Genomic DNA, 8,472 nt, shown 5'->3' on the forward strand with positions numbered 1-8,472 from the left:
CGGAACCGACTCGACGGCACTTAACAACAACAACAACATACTTATATAAGGAGCTCTGGTAGCGTAGTGGTTACAAATCGGACTGCTAATCTCACGGTCAACAGTTCGAAACTACCAGGTGTTCCACTGGAGAAAGATGAGGCTTTCTGCTACTGTAAAGATGTACAGCCTCGGAAACCCTGTATGGGGTGGCTATGAGTTGGAACTGACTCCACAACACATACCAACAACAACAACATACTTATATATTTCCATAATGAAATAAATCCACATGAAAAGGGAAAGGAGGATATGGGATGAAACAGAATTGGAAAGAAATTTGGGCAAGAATTGTCCAAACATTGAAAGAATATTTCTGTACTTCAAAATGGAAAAACACAAGAATATGTCATACTTAGCAAATCGTAATAAATTTGCTGAAAACTTAAGACAAAGATATTAAGAACAAAAATCAGTTTGAACCCATGAGTACCCAATATGTTAGAGTAGAACTATACTCCATAGGTTTTTTTTAATGTTTTATTGTGAATTATGTGATAGTTTACATGGGAGAACATTAGTTTTACATTCATCCTATCATATATCCTTTCAGTGCCATGATTACAATCCCTTCCATGCATCATCTACCAACCAAAGGGTATACCCTACAAGCCTTCCATAGGGTTTTGAATGGGTTAATTTTTTGAAAGTAGATCAACTGTCCTTTTTTCTAATGTGCCTCTGGGTATACTCAAACCTTCTACTTCCTGGTTGTTTTTGTTGTTGTTAAGTGCCGTTCAGTCAATTCCGACCATAGCGACCCTGCATAGGTTTCTCAGGAGCAGCTGCTTCCTGTTTAGTGGTGGTGGTGGTTATGTGCCGTGGAGTCAGTTCCGACTCATAGCGACCCTGTATAAGGTTTCTGAGGCTGTAAATCTTTACGGGAGCAGAAAGCCTCATCTTTTTCCCACGGAACAGCTGGTAGTTTCAAACTGCTTACTTTGCGGTTCACAGCCCAATTCGTAACCACTACGCTACGGTTGCCCAGTGCAAATTATTGAATGATGCAGAATGCATCAAGAAAAGATGGAAGGAATACACAGAGTCATTGTACCAAAAGGAAATGGTTAATGTTCAACCATTTCAAGAGATACCATATGAACAAGAGCCAATGATACTCAGAGAGGAAGTCCAAAGTGCATTGAAAGAAGTGGCAAAGAACAAGGCACCAGGAATTGATGGAATAAAAATTGAAATCTTTCAGGAAAGTGAGGCAGCACAGGAGGCACTCACTCATCTCTGCCAAGAAATTTGGAAGACAACTGTCTGGCTGACTGATTGGAAGAGATCAATGTTTATGCCCATTCCAAAGAGAGGTGACCCAACGGAATGCGGAAATCATCGGACAATCTCTTTGATATCTCAAGTGAGCAAAGTTTTGCTAAAGGTAATACAGAAATGGCTACAATCATACATTGACAGAGAACTTCCAGAGGTTCAAGCTGGATTCAGAAGAGGCCGTGGAACGAGAGATAGCATTGCTGATGTCCGATGGATCTTGGCTGAAAGCAGAGAATATCAGAAGGATGTTTACCTGTGCTTTATTGACTACACAAAGGCTTTCGATTGTGTGGATCATGACAAGCTATGGACAACATTGAGAAGTATGAGTATTCCAGAACACTTAATTGTACTTCTAAGAAATCTGTACCTAGACCAAGAAGCAGTTGTTCGAACAGAACATGGGAACACTGAATGTTTTAAAATTGGGAAAGGTGTGAGACAGGGTTGTATTCTTTCACCATACTTATTCAACCTGTATGCTGAGCAAATAATATGAGAGGCTGGGTTCTATGAAGAAAAACGTGGCATCAGGATTGGAGGAAGACTCATTAACACCCTGCGATATGCAGATGATACAACCTTGATCGCTGAAAGTGAAGAGGACTTGAGACATTTACTTATGAAGATCAAAGAGCACAGTCTTCGATATGGATTACATCTCAATGTCAAGAAAACAAAAATCCTCACCACTGGACCAATAAACAACATTCTTATCAATGGAGAAAAGATTGAAGTTGTCAAGAACTTCATTCTTCTTGGATCAACTATCAACACTCGTGGAAGCAGCAGTCAAGAGACCAGATGACGTATTGCACTAGGCAAATCTGCTCCACAGGAACTTTTTAAAGTGTTGAAGAGCAGAGATGTCAGCTTGAGAACTAGGGTGCGCCTGACCCAGGCCATTGTGTTTTCAATAGCCTCATATGGATGCGAAAGCTGGACAGTGAATAAGGAGGATCGTAGAAGAATTGATGCCTTTGAGTTGTGGTGTTGGAGGAGAATACTGAAAGTGCCATGGACTGCCAAAAAAACCAATAGATCTGTTTTGGAAGAAGTGCAGCCAGAGTGCTCCTTGGAGGCCAGGATGGCTAAGCTTCGTCTCTCCTACTTTGGACATATTGTCTGGAGGAAACAGTCGTTGGAGAAGGATGTCATGCTGGTTAGGATGGAGGGTCAGAGAAAAAGAGGAAGACCCCCAACGAGATGGATCAGCAGGTGGCATCATTGATGGACTCAAATGTGGCAGCGGTAGTGAGGTTGGCCCAGGATCGAACATTGCTTCGTTCTGCTGTGCATGGGATCGCTATGAGTCGGTTCCGACTCGATGGCACCTGACAACAACAACACAACACGCTACGGTTAGCAGCCAAATACATTACCTATTTGCACCACCCTGAGAATTCATTAACCAGAGACAAAAATAAGGTATATCTAAACTTATGGAATCCAGAGACATATGGATGAAAATATTTAATTTTTTGAATAAATGTAACTTATAACTTCAAATTATATGCTGTTGAGTGCTGTCAAGTCAATTTTAACACAGTAAACCACCCCGGATAGAGTATAGCTGCTTAATAGCATTTTATTAGTTGTAATCATTGCAGACTCACATTGTTGGGCCGTTCTTTCTCCCTCAGAGCTGCTAGGTAAGTTGAATGACCCATTGGGTTAGTAGCCAAATTCTTAACCATGTTCCATCAATGCTCCTTCTAGAATTATACAAGCACATTCAGAGTAAATATCCTTCAAAGATAGAAGAAAAAAAAAATTATTAAAGATAAATATTGAGAAACTCCCTTACAAGATAACTACTACAAAAGATACTCTAAAAGGAGTTTTATTTTTTCCTTGTTATTTTTTTTTCCCCCTTCCAGGAAAAAATAAAGGATAAGATTCTAGATGTAAATGGAGCAATTCTTGAATGAATAAAGAACAGAAGAAGGGAAACGTATATAGTTAAATCTAAAATAAATTTGACTGCTTAAAAATCTTAGGGGATTTAAAATATATGAAGAATATCATGCCAGATTTAAAATATATTAAATTAAATTTCATAACTGCATGACAGGCAGAAGAGAATAAATACATATATAAAATCTACATATATTTCAAGAAGTATATAAGTTCTGTTTTCGTTGTTGTTGTCAAGTCAGTTCGAGCTGATGGTTAGTTACCTCATGTATATATAGTCGAGCTGCACTCCACTATGTTTCTAAGGCAGTAACCTTTTGGAAGCAGATCACCAATTCTTTTCTTTCCAGGTACCTCTTGGTGGCTTTGATTTTGTCTGTTTCACTAGAAAGAAAATGTTTAACATATAATAGTCTGTATAAGAAACTGCTATTATATTAAGGAAGTAACGCCTTAAGTTATTAGGTTATCTTACGGAGTAATAAAAATTAGATCTTCATTAGAAGAACATGGCCAAAGGTTACTTTTAATTAACCATGCTTTCCTTTCTTATCATTCATGCTCTGAAAAGAAAAGAAACTAATAGAATCTTTTGAGACAGATTAAATCCATGACACTGACAAGATAAAAGCATAATTTAAATAAGTAAAATTTTTATATGAGAATTTATAAATATCTGATGAATCAGAAACAAGAATTGAAAGATAGGAGAACTGTGGAGAGTGTAAACCTAAGTCCTAAATTAGAGGATCTTCTTAAAAGCAAAGGAGATGTAGTTAGTTAATATTAACATTATTGATTTCTGTAATACCCTAAGGTTCCCAAAGCAGTTTCACACACATTGCATTAGTTTAGATAATTTACTGCTTATAGCTAGACTCAAGAGTAAAATAAAAGATATTCTCTTTCCTTCTTATAAAAGATGTGAGGGTTTTGGCAGTATTACATAATTTGCTTAGTTTTATAAAAGAGACCTTAAATTTCTAGCTCAGAATATTTCCTACTAAGTAGGACTTCAGCCAATAACAAATGAAATGTACACACAATTTTAGTGAGTCTTAGTGGCATAGTGGTTAAGCACTCAGGTGGTAACCTAAAGGTTGGCTGATAGGACCAAGCAGTTGCTTCAAGAGAGAAAGATGTGGCAATCTGCTTCTGTAGAGACTTAACAACATTGGAACTCAGGACAGTCTACTATGTCCTATGAGTCAGAACAAACTCAATGGAAATGCACTTGCTTTGTCAGTTTTGAGTACAGTTCTACTTCTAGCTAGGAAGCAAAGAACATAAAACACCACAATGCCTATTACAGTAATCAAGATAATATATAAAATTTAACTTGCTATTTTATTTAAACACATCAAAGTGTGATGTAAAGAAAACTTAATTGAACTAAATTCTAAAGAGAAGCAAGTCCTGTATAGGGGATTAAAATGCAATAATTGCTATTATAACAACAAATAAGTTCCTTGTCTGTAAAATGAGTAAGAAACAAAGAGACCTTTAAGAGATGAGACTACTCCTTTGTGACCACAACTGAGTGAAAAATTGTCCGAGACATCAAGGAGAAGTTGTGTTATGTGGCCCTAGATTTTGAGAATGAGATCGCCACAGCAGCCTTCCTACCCTTCCAGGAGAAGAGCTATGAACTACCTGATGATAAGTCATCACCATTGGCAATAAGAGTTTCCACTGCCCTGAGACCCTCTACCAGTCTTCCTTCATTGGCATGGAGTCAGCCAGAATTCATGAAACAACCTACAATTCCATCATGAAGTGTGACATCGACATCTGTAAGGATTTATATGCCAAAAGGGTCCTGTCTGGAGGAACCACTGTGTACCCTGGCATTGCTGACAGGATGCAAAAGATCACAGCCCTAGCCCCGAGCACCATGAAGATCAAGATTATTACTCCCTCAGAATGAAAGTATTACATCTGGATCAGAGGCCCCATCCTGGCTTCTCTCACCACTTTCCAGCAGATGTAGATAATCAAGCCCAAATACGATGAGACAGGGCCTTTGGTTGTCCACAAGAAATGTTTCTAAAATCAGAACAGATTCTCTCCAGACTGTTCTATTACTGCTCACAAGACATTAAAACCTGTAAGCCTTAAGGGGGAAAAAAAAAAGTTAAATTTAACCAAATAAATTTAACCAATCTGAGGGAGAGGAAGAGTAATTCAGAAGGCATTGGGTTTCCCTTGTTCCAGAAGAGTCATTTAGAAAGAACATAACATATCCATCATCATCATCCAGAGCATTACCTACAGACTATTGCCACTGTAGTCAATAATGAGACTAAATATACACAGACATTAGGCGTGAGGCATTCTTTCAGAGTTGAGTTGTCTAGCAAGAATAAGAGCACCTTAGTAGCATATTAGTTATGAGTCGGGCTGCTAAACTCAAGGTCAACAGTTCAAAACGATTCCACTGAAGAAAGATGAGGCTTTCTGCTCCTGTACCAATTTACAGCCTCAGAAGCCCTATGCAGACTTGCTATGAGTCGGAACCAACTCCATGGCACACCATCACCACCACCACTGCACCTTAGTTAAGAATTATCTCCTTTTGAATGTGCCATATAATACAGTACAGTACCTGAAAGAAAACGCAGAGAAATAATCACCAAGAAGCAAAATAGTGCAATATAAGAACTATTCAGATATTCTACTTCAGATCCTATAATTGAATTGATATAATCAAAATCATCATCCTGTACTTCTACCCCAGCAGTAACAGATTGAAGTCTTTTCTCTGTTTTTCTTTCTTTCCACTCTCTCATTCTTATACATGGTCATTTTATTGGATTTGATGTATAAGGGGATATATAGATAGAATTATGTTCTTGAATCACTTTTTATTATTTTTTAAACATTTTACTATAATTCATAGTCACATGAACACTGATTTTACAAGTAAGCAAATATGAAGAGTCAGTCATTTGAAAACTTTCTAATTACTTTATATATACTAAGCATTATTTTCTTCAAAGAAAATATTGAATGATACTGTCTTTCAGAAATAGTACATGTAAAGTATCTAACATAACAGTTTTTTACTCAGTAAATAGTTTTTGTTATAGTTTATGACACTGTACAGGGTCCTATGAGTCTGAATCAACATGGCAGTATTTAACAACACAACAACATTTTAAAGAAAAATATTTGAAGTAGCCTTATCATTGTAAATGTAATAACAGAGCGTCAATAAAAATAAGTGACACCTAAAAGTGACAAATAAAAGAGGATCATATTACCTCATATAAGCAAACAAACAAGCAAACAAAAATAACCCCTAGGCTCTGAACATTTACAATCTGCAATCCCCATTACCGTGTTCTTGACTTGTTAACCCATAACTGTTAAGAAGAAAAAAACAAAAGCTTACTAAATGAAACTGTTTTGCCTTTCTTGAGAGCCTACCCATATACTCTAAATGATACAATTTGTAAATTATAAAAGTTTTTTTTTGCACTGTGAAGAACCAATTAATTATGGGTTTAATAACTAGTTTAAATCAGAAAATTTGAAATATTGATATTACCCGTAGGCCTGTTTGAAATGTAACCATTTAAAAGTGAACGTCTTATGCCAATATGCTAGGAACAAGACTAAATATCTGGTAATGAATGGTCAAAAAGCAATGTGTTTCAAGCTGATGCAAGCTACAAAATTATATTATGATTTAATGTTAGCAGTGAATTCCATCTAATAATAATGGCAATTGAAAACCAAGACATAATTATAACTTGAAAATGAGATGGCCCTTTATAAATAAATTATATTTAAACTTTCATATTAAAGACATGAAATATTTGTTTGTGATGATATCCCTGCAAATGTTTCCCTATAAATCTTGTAGTGACTGCATCATTGGATAATAAATTATACTGAAGTTTGGCATTAATAATTTTTGTTTGCAAAGTGGTACTATTTAAAAGGAAGGAAGGAAATTCTTAGTGAGCTTACAATATGATGGCTTGTAGGTAGCACTATTAAGAACTTTAGCTCACCTTTCATTTTGTGCCATGCATCAAAAATGGAAGGTATCTGGAAAAAAATCTTAGATATTGATAATGATGTGGAAAAGGGACTTCTATCTTTTCCTTTTTTGCTATTTTGTTTGTTTGTTTTTAAACTTCCTCATTGAAATGGTTATATCAATGTAGGTAGGTTTGATAAAAGATGATCTGCGAGTAAAAATCCATCTTTCAATCAGGAAAGTTTTTACTTCCCAGGTGTAGTAAGTTTAAGGTGGCACTCAAAAATGATCTAATGTTGTTGAGTCAGTTCTGACTCATGGTAACACTGTATAGGATTTCCAAGAGCAGCTGGTAGGTTTAAATTGCCAACTTTTATGGTAAGCAGTCCAGTGAGTCTCCTAGAGTGCCATACACAGGTTACAAAACGAATTGGGCTGTGAGCTGCAAGGTCAGCAGTTGTAAACTACCAGCTGTTCTGCGGGAGAAAGATGAGGCTTTCTGCTCCCATAAAGATTTCCAGCCTCAGAAATCCTGTACAAGGTCTCTATGAGTCAGAATCGTCTCCACGGCACATAACAATAACAACAACATTGCAAATTCCTAGAAAAAGATTGACTGCTCTGGACATGTGTTTACACTCTGTGTTCAGAGTGCCTCCTCCAGCATCATCTTTTCAATTGCAGAATGATTGATCTATCAACAGGAAGTCCCACACAGCTTTAATTTATGCAAAAAAGGTTAGGACAATAGGTTCTTGATAGTGGACTCAACTTATATTACCAAATACCACAACATCCAAAAGCAGATGGTCATAATAGAATGACTCAAATAAGATGCCCACTCAGGAATAAGTAAGATATCCACTCCTGCTTCTGAGATGACTCATTTTAAACCTATGTTAGAGTTTCCAGTTTTTACCATTACAATTAAATCTGTTTATATCCACAACTAAATGGTGTCATCCTGTCAGAATCTTCTCCCACCTTCTCTTACCCAGATCCATCAGAAAAAGAATCATTTGGTGGAGTTACAAAGACTAAGGCTATTAGAGACATATTAAGTAATTCACTACCCCACACTTACCATTACTCCCAGCTGAAAATAACCTAGATATGGGCTTCCCATTCACACAAATATAAGATCTACCAGGTTGATTATTGATTTCCACAATATACAAGACTCCCAAGACTGAGTAAATACACTAATAAAATAGTGGAAACTATCTCCTAGATTCTTTGGGATGTTT

At 36.6% G+C, this 8,472-nt stretch overlaps 2 pseudogenes; both read left to right on the forward strand.

Moving 5' to 3' along the window:
* LOC102815273 overlaps positions 1-5,287 on the forward strand; it is a 30,751-nt pseudogene extending 25,464 nt beyond the window's left edge.
* A 1,552-nt stretch (positions 5,288-6,839) lies between these two features.
* The window catches only part of LOC102815651, a 17,099-nt pseudogene continuing 15,466 nt past the window's right edge, over positions 6,840-8,472 (forward strand).

Source organism: Chrysochloris asiatica, unplaced genomic scaffold, assembly GCF_000296735.1.
Source record: "Chrysochloris asiatica unplaced genomic scaffold, ChrAsi1.0 scaffold00017, whole genome shotgun sequence".
In the NCBI taxonomy this organism is placed as follows: domain Eukaryota; kingdom Metazoa; phylum Chordata; class Mammalia; order Afrosoricida; family Chrysochloridae; genus Chrysochloris; species Chrysochloris asiatica.